Source organism: Pleurodeles waltl, chromosome 8, assembly GCF_031143425.1.
Source record: "Pleurodeles waltl isolate 20211129_DDA chromosome 8, aPleWal1.hap1.20221129, whole genome shotgun sequence".
Lineage (NCBI taxonomy): Eukaryota > Metazoa > Chordata > Amphibia > Caudata > Salamandridae > Pleurodeles > Pleurodeles waltl.
Window position 1 is genome coordinate 518,709,393 of NC_090447.1, and position 13,810 is coordinate 518,723,202.

Below are 13,810 nucleotides of genomic sequence, written 5' to 3' on the forward strand. Positions count from 1 at the left end.
TTTTACCAAATGAATAGCTGTATACCCGGTACAGAATGAGAAACACTGCAAGGTGCAGCTCAGTTACTGGCTCTGAGTGGCTTGGCTTCTCCGAGAACCTACAAGTCTTGTATATCCCTGCAACCAAAAGGGTCCAGCAGACATAAATGTATATTGCTTTCTAAAATCTGCCATACTTAGAAAAAGTTATAGATGAAAACTTAGACACAAATGACAGTTTTTTTGTCAATATTTTTTAATTCAAGTGTTAACTTTCTATAGAAAACCTTGAACATCTACACAAATGACCCCTTGTGGAATTCAGAACTAAGGATAAGGGTGGATTGTGGGGCTTAGCAGCAAAGGGGTTAAAACACCCAAATCCATTTCAAAGGCGATTTGAGCTGTAACATAGCATATGGAGCACTAGGAACAAGGTACACCTGTAAGAAACAACAAGGTTTCTTAAATGATCCTACACAAAGTGCTTCAATTATTTTTAGAGAAATGAAGAGACCTCAAAACAGGCTGTGCAGCAAACATAACTGTGCCCAAAGAAATCAGCAAGGATGAAAAGGAAAAATACTTTTTTGCACCCTGGTTAAAAAGAAGACAGACAGTCTTCTAGGGGAATGTTCACCATATCCCTCATCCTCAATAAAGTGAGTGCCATGGAGATACTTTAATACATCAAAAATACACAACCTCGCAGACTAATGCCAAGTTAGTTAAGTTGAATGGGTCAGTTCTGAAACTGGTGATAAGACAATTGGATGTTAGAATCTCAGGCATGAGCCAACACCCACACAGGCTGGGAAAGAAAACAGAGAAAATACAATGCAGTTCTTTAGCATATATGTTTTTGCCTTCCCAGCTGGAGTGGAAGGTGAGGAACCCAAGAAGCTGAAGCATGAGAGATTATTCAATAACCTTTAGGTTAGGCAAGAGATTAACCATGGCTACCAGATTCAGGTTTGGCTGCCCAGACTCTAGACACAAAAACATTAATGGCTGGGTAAACTCATGAGAATATAAGACATAAGGAGAATGCCTGTGATTCTGAAAAGAGGCAGCGTCATGAATGCTCACTTAGCTATATTTTTGCCAGACATAAGACAGTCAGTGGCCCAAGTGAGGAACAGATGCAGCAAATGACAGAGTTTCCATGGCAAGGATCAAAGTGGGACTAGTTTCCCAACAAAAATATAATGTCACCAGAGACTCTAATATTACATTTTCTGAGACTGTCAAACCAGGTGCAATCTTTTGGTATCTTTGACACGGATGTCCGATGAAAAAAACCATCCTGGGTATCCCTAGGTGCCTAGTTTTAAAAAATGTACAGTTTTGCTAGGTTTCCCTAGGTGCCGGCTGAGCTAGGGTCCAAAATCAACAGCTAGGCACACTGCTAAAAAAAGGGCCAGTTTTGAGTGAAAAAATGTGATGTGTCCATGTCACGTTTTTTTTTTTGGGGGGGGGCTTGTGTTTCTAGTCAAGGGCATTAAGCCTACCCACACAAGGTACCATTTTATCAGGAGACTCGAGGGAATGCTAGGTGAAAGACAGTTCGGAGCTTCCCTCAGATTCCAGAACTTTGCATCATAACATCTATAACAGAAGTATAATTCATTATGTAACAAAAATCCAAACTCAATAACCGAGGACAGACAATGCACTAGGACATTTTGTTACAGTATAATATGCAGATGACGGGATGATGCACCTTTGGCGGTAGATCTTTGAAAAAATCAGAAGAACCACCATGATGCAGACAGGAAAGTATAGATGCAGACAGGATACCTCTTTATTGATACACTCTTAGCATTGAGAAGTAAGGACACTTCTATTTCTCCAATGCTGGGTTAAAGTACTCTGTGATTATGGAAAGGGCTAATCAAAGTTGCTTTAGCTCTGCAGAGCTACTGGAACGTAGAACATTTACCGTTCCTCTATTCTGTCTTGCTAGCAGCATTGCTCTTTGGAAATGAGAAAGAATTGGTAGGCCTTCTCCTGTCTAAAAAGGAAGGGCCACCGTCTTTTACATTGTAAGGCAATCATTTTGGTAGAGAAAGTGGATGAAGAGAAAGAAAAAGCCGCCATAGGTCCAGGCAAGCCTCTTTATTTATAGTATTATTTCAAGGGCAATCCCAATGCTGCTCTGTCCATATGGAAACAGGATTAACTGTGCATTGACTATGACTGCCTTTCTCAAATCATCCAATCTCCCAGGGTGTTTCTTCTGAGAAGATTACAGAACCTGACTCCAGGAATTTTGCAACATTTTTCCACATTTGGAGATTCCTACCAGGGATTATTTCAACATGTTTGCATAATTTATATAACTTAAATATTTAAGAAGCAGAACAGTTTACAAAGAACACTGTTCTTGTAAATGCAGCACCTCGAATATGAGGTGGTGTACATAGAGAAATTATGTGTGAAAGGAGCAGATGGAATTGGACTGAAGAACAAGGGTATGAAGGCGAGAAATTAGTAGAAAGTAACAGAAACAAGAGCAGACTACTTACTCCATAGCTGTGTTTTTTACACAATGTAATTATACATATTAACATTTGGGGTTATACAGTAATTTGACTACAAAGGTGATTTTTTTTATCAAGTGCTGAATCTTGAATTACAATCGGGGCCCCAGGTTGGATACTCAGCAATTCGGATTTCAGCAACTGAACAATGTTTTCGCCTTTGTTTTTCTGCCATAATTGGAAGGATAGTACATCTAGGACAGAACATCTGACATAATATTTAACTCATAACATCTATAAACATTACATCATTTTTCCCAACACCACTGACTGAGGGGCGGGGTAGCAGAATCTGTAGTTAAAGACAATGTTTTTCTTATCTATTTAAGTACAGCAGCAGCAGAAGTCATCATAGCTGCTGTCTGTGGTGCACTAACACACTCCACATCCTATAAACAGAGTTACAAAGAAAATCAAGCATTTTCAATGCAACGGGTCTCACATTTGCTCGAATTAGAGCTATTAGCGTTGTAAACTCCTAACCGGACTTTTCTTGCCACATAAATAAAAAGAAAAAAAAATGCAGCGCGATCGTGCTGAAATTGAAAACTAAAAAAACGAGCATGATCGCGCTATGTAAACCCCAGCACGATCGCACTGCATGGAAAATAAAAAGATAAAGTAGTCCGGAAACCATGCTGAAAACATCGAGCCGCGTACGTTTTCAGTAGTTTGTAGGTAGGGTAAACACCGGAAAAGGGATGACGTATGCATGCCTTTCATTCATTAGCTTTATTTCGGTGATAAAAAAACCCACAATAAAAGCACATCTCACAGTACACAAGTCCACAGAGATCAAATCATGAATTAAAACACTACAAATTAAATCATACTACCTATAAAATGTTTAAGACGAGAAATTCAATATTATTAAGAAATAAAAAGTGCTGCTATATTAACAATTAATATCGAATTTCCTCTATAAAGATAATAAAAAAATACATTTTAATTATCATCTATAAACAAGCACTTATTCACGTAGTGCCTCCAAACACTTCTTTCTAACATGCCAAATTGCCTCTAGAAATTTAGCCAACGCACATACCATTATACCATGGGTGTTAGTTTTGCAAATCCTTAGAGCTAAAAAACGATTATTAAAACCCATGCATCTACAAAGAGGTATAATCCATTGAATCCGCTGCTTATCATAAGCTGGACAATGGAATAAAACATGCGCAATACATTCTGGTAAGTCGCAACCCATGGGGCAGGAATTAGGTTGGGAATCCCGTTGAAACCATTTACAGGTAAAAGTGCGTAGTGGTAACGATCCCAGCCTAAACCTGATGTAAAGTGCACATGCTCGAGGAGATAGGATCAGGTCCATATAATTTTCAAATTCATAATGGCATTTGACTGATGTAAACTTGTCTGTCAAACTAAGCGGAGACACCTCAGCCAATTTGCCTATTTTCACTTTTAGCCAGTATGCCTCCTTAACGATTTCCGCCGCATTTTTGGGAAGACCACAAGGGGCTGTCCAAAAGTGGGCCAATCATAACTTGGTCAAGCTGCCTTCAACATAATTGCACCTTGTGATTTTCTTCGTGGCATTTTTGCTTAACAAGGCATTCAACCATATCCTATAGGGGCTAAAAATTTCAGAGGACCAAATCCTAATCCAATACAATATTGGCTTTAAATCGGCTATATGCGCAATAGAGTCTAAATTCAGGTTTATCCGGATAGGCAATGTAGGAGAGCTAATAGGTATTTTAAGCAGAGTCTTTATAAATGAATTTTCCGTAAGCTCTAGGTCCCTCAAGTTGCCGTGCCCCCATAGCTCCGCTCCATGCAAGGCAATCCCTCCTGCTTGTATTTTATATATTTCCATTGCAGGAGAGATTGCAAATCTGGGGGACCTATTAGCAAATCTCCGAATGCCCCCCAAATTCTGTTTCAATCTCATAAGAGCCTTTAGTAACTGGGCCTGCCATCTACGAGTATCCTCTATTCTAACCCCCAAATAATCGAAATCAGCAACTCTCTCCAATACTTCCCCTTCCATTACAATTGGCTTCCTTAGTGTGCATTTTTTGTCACCAAAGATCATGTATTTGGTTTTCATAGAATTAACTTCAAGACCATAATCTTTGCAAAAGGACGTAAACTTCACAAGTAGGTTTGTAAGGCCAGAAGCGGTTTGAGATAATAATAAAGTATCGTCAGCTAAAAGTAAACACGGGGTCTTTACCCTATCTAGCTTGGGTGCGTTATTATCACAAGCAAGTAAGTAAGGAATACATGCGTTAATAAATATTAAAAACAATGTCGGAGCCAATGCACACTCCTGCCTCACCCCCCTTTTAATCAGGATTTCACTTGTTACCTCCCCATTTGCTCCCCATCTAATTTTTTGCAAAGCTCTCACTATATAGACTTTTGATTATATTTGATAAGGGACTCAGAAATCCGACTCCATCCAGTACCTCTCACAACTTATAGCGCAGAACCAGGTCAAATGCAGATTTAAGATCCACAAAGGCCACAAAAAGATTCCCTCCATCTAGGTCCACATACTTCCATTTGATCGTAAGAAACCTGAATATCTGGTCAGTTGTACTAATTTTCTGCCTAAATCCTGCTTGTAAATCACTAAGGACTTGGGACTCACCTAACCATTCCTTGATCCTTGTCAAGACGTGATAGCAAAATATTTTTGGGAGATTATCCAAAAGGCTAATTGGCCTATAGTTCGCCGGGACGGCCCTACTCCCCTTTTTATAGATGGGTACAATGATTGTGCCATACCAGGAACGAGGGTAAATTCCACTAGCCAAGACGACATTTGATATGTTATTAACATATGGACCCCCATATATCTATGTCAGATCTATATAGGTCGGCGGGTATGCCATCTAGGCCAGGGGCTTTTCCTGGTTTTTGGGCCATAATGACCATTTTAGATTCGTTCAATGTAAACGGAGTAAGGCTATCGTTAGAAGAGAGATCTATACTAGGAGCCGCACTATCAGCGGCTTCAACTTCATACAACTTCGTAAAGTAGGCTTCCCAATTTTCTGATGAAATGTGACAGGTCTAGAGTATTGGTTTCGCCCACCAGGGACCAAAAGCGTTTCGATTGCTTTTCCTTAACAGCTGCCAGCAGGTCCTGCCAGGACTCTGCTTCCCAATTGTTTTTACAGATCTTTATTGTTAGAGCATACTTGCGTCTAGCGCTAATTATCAGGGATCTATCATTAGATTTAATTGCCTTAATCAAGTCACTCTTGGCCTCCCTGCACGCTTTACCAAACCACCTATGACAAGGGCCCACTAATGGGCGTTTGGGTTCTTTAACAGTTCTAAGAAAAAGATCCCTCAATGTGGAAAAAAGATCCATGTGCAAACTCATGACCTTATTTGGGGAATGTAAACAAGGGTCTTCCACTAATTGGTGGGTTGATACTAAATCATGCATTATCCCCCATAATTTTCTTGAGTTTTTGAAACGTTCCCATTTCAGGGCGCGCTTAGTGGAGGAAACTACTAAGGGTAGGGAAATTCCCTTACTAGGTTCCGCAACTCTTCTTTTGAGAGTAAGGCCATCATGAGTCACTAGGATTGGAGCATGATCACTATTATACTGATTTCCTACACAAATGTCTTGGATAGTGTTCCAAATCCTCACGTCTATTACCACGTAATCTAATGTACTACTGTAAAAGTTTCTAAAAAACGTAGGTTTAGCAGGGGTATCTGAGGGAAAACGCCCATTCCCTGGGCGAAGGCCATGCATTATCATAAAATCTGTAATCCGGAGCACCCTAGCGCTGAGTTTAACCTGTTTCTTCAGGGAAGAAAAAGGGGGAATTTTCCATGATGCATCTTCTTGCTGTGTTACCTCAGAGAATACGCAATTTGGTTCTAGCGTCACATTTAAATCCCCAGCAACAAAGATGAAATGTGATGATATATAATCTGACACCAAGGCATTCAGCACCTGAAAGGTTTTAGACAATTAGTTAGGTGGACCTGGTCTATTATAAACATTGACACACAACAAGGAAAAACCACCCTTTTGTTGGATAAAGCCAATATGTCCTCTGAGTCCACTGGAATTTCCCTGATCTTTCCCAAAACTGAGATCCTTACCCATATCAACCCCCCGGCTGCTCTCCCCGCCTAAGATGGTCTAGCTACTTTGCAATAAGAATTAAACCCTTGCCTAAAAACATTGGTAGTTGACCACGTTTCCTGAAAGAAACATATATCAAATTGGTCAATGAACTCCCCCAAGTTGGTTCGACTAATTTATTACGAATTCCAGCCAAATTCCATGTCAAGAATTTTGGAATTAAAGACTCCTGTATTGGAAGGGTCTTCTTCGAAAGAGTCCAGCTATGTGGGCTGCCATTCAAATTTCTGAGGGGAGAGTTGACCGGTGATGTATCTATAGCAACCAACGGGGATCCCTCCATCCCAAAGGAGGAAAGCGCTCGATCCAATGCCCCTTCTGCCCGCAAAGTTGTAGTACAGGAGGACCCCGTATTATCCCAATCAAAGGAGAGTCAATCAATGTCTGTAGCCACAGGCACTTGTACATGCCTCCTTCGAGTAGACAACACATTCTGGGGGACACACTCCTGATTGTTAAACACATCCGGGGTTTCCTTTGTAACAGGTGGATTTGATCTTAGCGAGGAATCCTCAACCGGCCAACAGTTTTTAAAACAAACATTTGATCCATTTTGCAAGGGATTCCGCATTTCCAAGGACAAAAGACCTCTTACCAGCCCTGGGGAAGATAATACTAGCTTTATTGTGTCCAAGTGGCACTCAGACTCTGGATAGCGCTGTGCAAATAATATGTCTGAGTGTATTACGGAGCCACATTGTCTGGTATGCTGAATCCAGTGTGTGACCTTATTTATAAGAGACGCCCTATTTTCCTGGGCATTTGGCGCTAGAGATGGAACTCTACACATAAGAATTGGGTACCCACTACCCCGGAGATGGTATTGGGTTTGAGCAGTTAGTAGTTCCCTTGCGTAAACTGCGACTGGTCGAAAAGATAATGGGGCTCCAGAATAAATTTTTATACTAGAAGAACCCTTTGAACCAGTCTGAGGAGCTATGCTAACCCGGTCAGGAATACTATTTACATGGGGTGAAGTCTTTTTCCTACAGACAGGTTCTTTATGGGAACCAATATTAACATCTGATTCTGGCTTGTTCGTGGTGGAAGTTTCCCTGAGAATACATTTGGAGCGAAGTAGGGACAAAACCTCAGCAAATTATGTCTTTAAGTCTTTTACTTCTTCCTTTAACTCTACGACAAGGGCCCTCAAATCCTCCTGGGAGCAAGATATATTGGGATGGCATCTTATACATTGAGCATTAAGGTGGCCCAGTTTTTCGGGTTGACCCTGGGACTCCAAAGGGGAAAAGCGATTAGAACAGGGAATGTCATGTATGATCACATTTCCTAATTAAGTTTTCTCTGTTCTTGCCTGACCTCCACATGGGTCCCTAATACTAGTATTCGGTCCTTCTGCCTGGGAAGGCAAAGGCCTCGTGGTAACAACAACAACAACAGCACTAGCAGGGTTTATTCCCTTGTCACGAAGTTTAAGAAAAGATGTAAGGGAGCCATTTTTCAGTCGCTTCTGTAGGTCTTTGTCTTTTTTTGACAACAAGGTCTCCACTTCCTCGATTAAGTTGTCGATTTCATCCGTCACACCACTGGTTGAAGAATGAGGTACTTGATGCAATTTGGGGATTTTGGTCTGGGCAATGCCCCCTTGCGGGCTGCTCCTAGCCTTACGCTTCCCCATTAAAACAGGATGCTGTGACTTGCAAGAAACTATATATCTAACATCGATGAAAAATAATTGCACAAAGTTTCAATATATTAATCGGGAATCTCCTACCTCAGAGCCACGAGGGGTTGCCCAGCCTCTTGTCGGTCTCTGACGGGCACAGACGGGCCCACCCTTGGCTCGGGCTTTTCCCGGGCGCATCCCGCGCTGCGGGGTACCGCGGCGCGCTTAAGAGCGCCCGCGCATTGTCACTAGCTGCCCCCAGCAGCTCCTAGCAGGCGCGATGAATCCTGGGACAGGGAGTCCCTGTAAGACAGCACAGCAGGTGGAGAAAAGCTGCGGGGCACCGCGGCGCGCTTAAGAGCGCCCGCACTTTGTCACTAGCCGCCCCCAGCAGCCCCCAGCAGGCGCAATGAATCCTGGGACAGGGAGTCCCCGTAAGTCAGCACAGCAGGTGGAGAAAAGCTGCGGGGCACCACAGCGTGCTTAAGAGCGCCCGCGCGTTGTCACTAGCGTCCCTCAGCAGGCGCGATGAAATCCTGGGACAGGGAGTCCCCGTAAGTCAGCACAGCAGGTGGAAAATGAAAGCAAGCGGATTTTAAAAGGCAAGCCCACGAACCAATTAAAGTGACTGTTGTGACATGGGTGTGGTTGGAAGCCCAAAGAGAGATTACTACAGGGGACGGAGCGCTTTGCGCTCGCCCCTAATAAGCCACTACTGGGTTAGTGGCTCACTGTGGCCTTCTGCCCTGAGGAATGAAACCATACAGGGTTTTAACAAAGACAAATACGTGTTGACAATTATGACATTGCAAGAGCCGTCATTTGGCCAACTTGGTTTTAATCTTGTGATCAGGAGGCCATACTGATAAAAGTCATTTTAAGAGCCAGCCTATGCATATTTGTAATTAAGCTCGACGGTCTAATGTAAAGTAGAATACCAGATTACATAAGGACACTGAATCCTACCTACACATCAACTTCCACTACTTATGGACTGGCAGACAAAAAGACAGTACCACCATTGGGTGTTTACAAGTGCTGATGAAGTATGCCACACAAGTTGAAGATGAGATTCACCAAAATATGATCCAACAAAGGTCTAGTGACAACTAAGCAAGCTCGACATTTTGTATGTAGAAGGATAAGCAGGGAGGATGACAATCCATACAAAATAATATCACTAGCCCACGTCTGTTCAAGGTAACTTTGCACTAGAGGAAAAGATGTGGCGAAAAACCCATTCCTTTGCTTGAGATGGTTTTCCAGATTTTATACTCATACATGTAATGGCATTTCCCATTAAGTCATAAACAATCCTATGGTAAGCAATGAGGTGGTCAAGGCATTCAAGTCACTAGAGCCTAGGATGTATTTGGGAAAAAACATATTCTGAAAACCCAAATGGTAACAAACTCCATGAATATTTCAATGGCCCCAAAGAACCCTGATCACCCTAGAGTTAAGGTGAGGAGGAAAGTTTGATACATGAAGTAAGCGGCGCTGGTTGGGGCAGTTGCTGTCATGGCACCAGGGTACACAATTCAGTAGCCCCAGGGCATAAATGCATAATAATATTGGAAGCCAATCCCAATCACCATATGTATCACCAAGCTTTGAAGTAACTTATAAAGTCCAGAAAATCCTACAAGAGGTGTATTTAGATGGTGGTCCAGGTAATCAAAAAGAGTTGATAGAAGCAAGTGGCCAAAGTGACAAAACCTTTAAATACTACTTCCCATGTAGGAAGATGTGAAAATTCCTCTAAGAGGGAGTCCTCGTGCAAAAACCCATCATAAAAGAGAAGGCCAACATAATACTAATTAAAGCTTACAGTCTGTATATTGTCTACAGATCGACTTTCAGTACATTTGGAGGGGTCAGGAGTGCCTTGAGGGCCAAACCTCCTCAGTTAGGAAAACGGTACTGAGAGCAATGTGTTCAGCTAATGAAGCTTTTAAAAAGCACCCAGTTTCACCCACCTGACACAGTTAAAAAACGTATAACTGCTGAGTTGTGTGAAGTACCAATTTCCTACACTTTGGAAAGCTTACGTTCTCCCCAACCACAGATGACCATTCCCACTGCTAACGTTTCTACAAGAGAACTCTGAGTAAAGAAGACCCTTGCAATAAAGTAAACTAAGTTTGTGAAGCCGTAACAAAATTCTCACATATTTGCAAACCTTTAACAGTTTTTATGTTTTTTTCTAATCAGATTAGCTTTGTTAGAGGTAAAACGTCTGGAACCAGGGGTTCTTTGCTGTCTGTGTATATATGTTTTGAATATGTTCATTGTGTGCTGATCTTTCAGGATGGAGGAGTGCAACACAGCACATTGCAAAGACTGCAAAGAAGACTTTTACAATCAGGGTGTGTGGTCAGGAAAAGGTAGTAGACTATTTGGGTTCCTAGAACATCTTGAGCCAAGCCCCAGATTTAGGAAGCAACAATACCATGGACAGAACCATGTCTGAATGCAATCTTAAAAGGTACACCGTTCTCAAACCCAGGCCTTATACAACAAAGGTAGACAGAGAGAGAAGCTGTTAAATCAGCAGGAGACATCTTGCACCAAGCAAGCAAGCAAGCCTACATAAATATCAGCTTTACAAATAATTTGAGAAATGTAATCACTTTGCCTTAATACAACAATTTACTAGTTTCGGACATTTTGCTACCAGACACAGTGTTTTTAATCTTTAAGAAATAAACACACTTTCCCCAAATGAAAGCCTGACATTTTCAAGAAAAATACATTTTTTTTGTTCTGAAAACAAAGCTGTGTGTGTTTGATTCCTGGACATCAGCTTGTTATTATAGGTAGGAACTCTTAAATACTACTAGCTTAAATGCCCACATGTCAAGGAGAGCCAACTTATGCCAGGGATAGTCACAGTTATGTCAAGGATGCCCACAAAATGCAAAGGGGACAAAGAACATGTCAGGAATGGCTATTAAGCCAGGGATGAAACAGTTAACAATGGCACACTTTTTTACCAGGATCAGCCAGGGATGACCGGAATAATGCTTAGAATGCTCAAATCATATCTCAGCAGCCCAGTTTATATCACTGTTACATTCATGCTTGAAATGGTTACCCGTACAATGGCCAGTTTGGCCTAGAGTAGCCACCACTCTGCCTGAATGCAACTGTCATTATTAGACCAGGGGGAGGTCCACAATATGGTATGGAAAAGACAAATATTAATACAATCTAAAGAACATGCTTGCTTGATTGGCCAAATGGCCCTGACAAAAACTTACAGATAAGACCTCACTCACTTTTTAACACCAGCACCAAGAGATCCATTTGAAGAAAATAGGGATTGTCTTCTCTTACATTCTAAGGGTTAATTATCTTGATCAAGCACCAACCCAAATCAAGGTTACTACCTACAGTTTAAAGGAAGCCAAAAGCTGGCAGAACAAGAAGTAGTAAATAATATACTACAGATTGAATCATCCAATAGCAGTTTGTGTACTTCTGTGGCTCTGTTGCCAAAATCAAATAAGTCAGTCAGGTGTTGTATAGATTTTGGACAGGTCAACAGCATGAATGTCAATTCACCAAACTGCCAGGGGCAGGGGAGGTGACATCACACACCATTTCACCTTGACTTTTTATCTCACACGCACATGCCTAATGCCTACACTTACAAACACACATTTACACAGACACTCACTCTCACTTAAATACACTCACCGCTGCAAGCATGCACACAACATAGACATTTAAAATCCTTTTAAACTTACATCAGCTACCAGGGAGGGTCACATTCCAGAAAAATGTAATTAATTTTTTATGACACTAATAGTGAATAATAAAGAATAATTCAGTATTAGTGTAATATAAAATTGTCAGAAAACAAAGAAAGTTTGATTTTGCCCCATCTGAGGCCAGGGGGCGCATAAGCAGTGCCAGGATTCGCAAGGGGCAAGCTAGGGGTCGCAGCTGCGATCCCTGGCGCCCCTTAAATTACGTAAATGGTTAACAGCATTTCTACCCTTTATTACACCATGCTTCCAGTGAATTAAATTACAGAACTACACAGGCATACCAAACATAATGGTATCCTATATGATTAAAAGCTAACCTTCAGCTATGAATTCCATTATATCAAGAGAGTTTTACCACTAGCGCAAAAAAGCGTGCTTTGGTGGCATCCCATTGATGCTATTTAGGCCATACCGTAGGAGAAGTGTAATACGTCCCCATTCCTGAAAGAAGACACTATACCACAACTATTGAAACACATCACAAAAACGCAGCTTAGGGCCCATAGATGATAAGGACACCATGAAATTAAAAAGCATTCTTAGGTCGGCGTTTCCAAAATATGTCACACTTTTGACTCCCACTTCTACGCCCAGTTAGAGGCCTCTGGTCTCTAGACATGGTATAGTTCATTCATAAAAAAGGCGAGTTGGACCACATCTGATGCTGTCCTGGCAGGAGGGAAGGATGGCATGTGATTGTGCGCTGCTTAAAAAAAAAAATCAATAAAATACGTTTAAAAGAATCTGATGCTCTCCTCATTTCGGAACTCCTTCCACGTGAACTTGCATACTCTGTTTTGGAAAGGTATTGCCTTTTGGTCAAATACGCTCAAGTGTTGCTCCAATCTTACTTGGTTAGATAGAAATGTATGTTTTGCACTCATCTCTAACTTTGCTTTTCAGGCACCAGGAAACTATGCCTCATACACTATGCTGTTATTCGTTTCAAAACTACTTGCTTTTCCTTGTTTTTGAGACCGGACAGACCACTTTCACGGCAATGTAGACTATCCATCACCCTTTTCAGCTCTTACCAACTTTAAGTTTCTGGTGGGGGGAAGGTAACTGTGTGTGGTCCTAAACTTTCCCAGAGATATAGAAATGCCTCTCCATGTGTCATATGGCAAAAGAGACCTAGGAGGAGAGGGCAAACAATTTCCTCCTCTGTTGATATTACCAGAAACTGTTGGTGAGCCAAAATCAGTACATAGTCAGAAAGCCAAAATGTGGGGGTGCAGGGATATTACACTTCTAGACGTCTACAAGAAGGTGTATCAGGCAGATGGTGGGGACTAGTGCACACACACATTTCTCTTTCTGTCCTTCAGTCAAGAGTACCAGCACATGAAAGGGAGAAAAAGCCTCTAGTAAAAGGATGGGAAGAACAGCATTAGCTGGTTTCATAGAGGATGTTTTACAATAGGAGCATGTGATCAATTCACTCACATGTATCACCTTCTGTCCTTCAGAAAGGGTTCACAGAGCTACCAAAGTGGAAATATTAGAAACCCCTACACCCAATAATCCTGGGAGAAGACAGAGTTCTATTTTAAGTGTCCTTCCTGGACCAAGAATAAATCAGTTAAGTATGGATCATATGAATGATCCCACTCGTGTGGGCAACCAGGGCCAGAAAATCCAAATAGGATTTTTCTCTTGTAGATGTCTTTAAAGTTCATCAGGCTACATTATGTACCGTACCCTATATGAAAGCAGCAGGGCATTTGCATTAGCGAGAGTATGC

The 13,810-nt window shown here is 41.6% G+C and overlaps 1 protein-coding gene across 9 annotated transcripts in view; it reads right to left on the reverse strand.

Moving 5' to 3' along the window:
- CDKL5 (cyclin dependent kinase like 5) overlaps positions 1-13,810 on the reverse strand; it is a 1,213,679-nt gene that overhangs the window by 419,241 nt on the left and 780,628 nt on the right. The window lies entirely within an intron of this gene.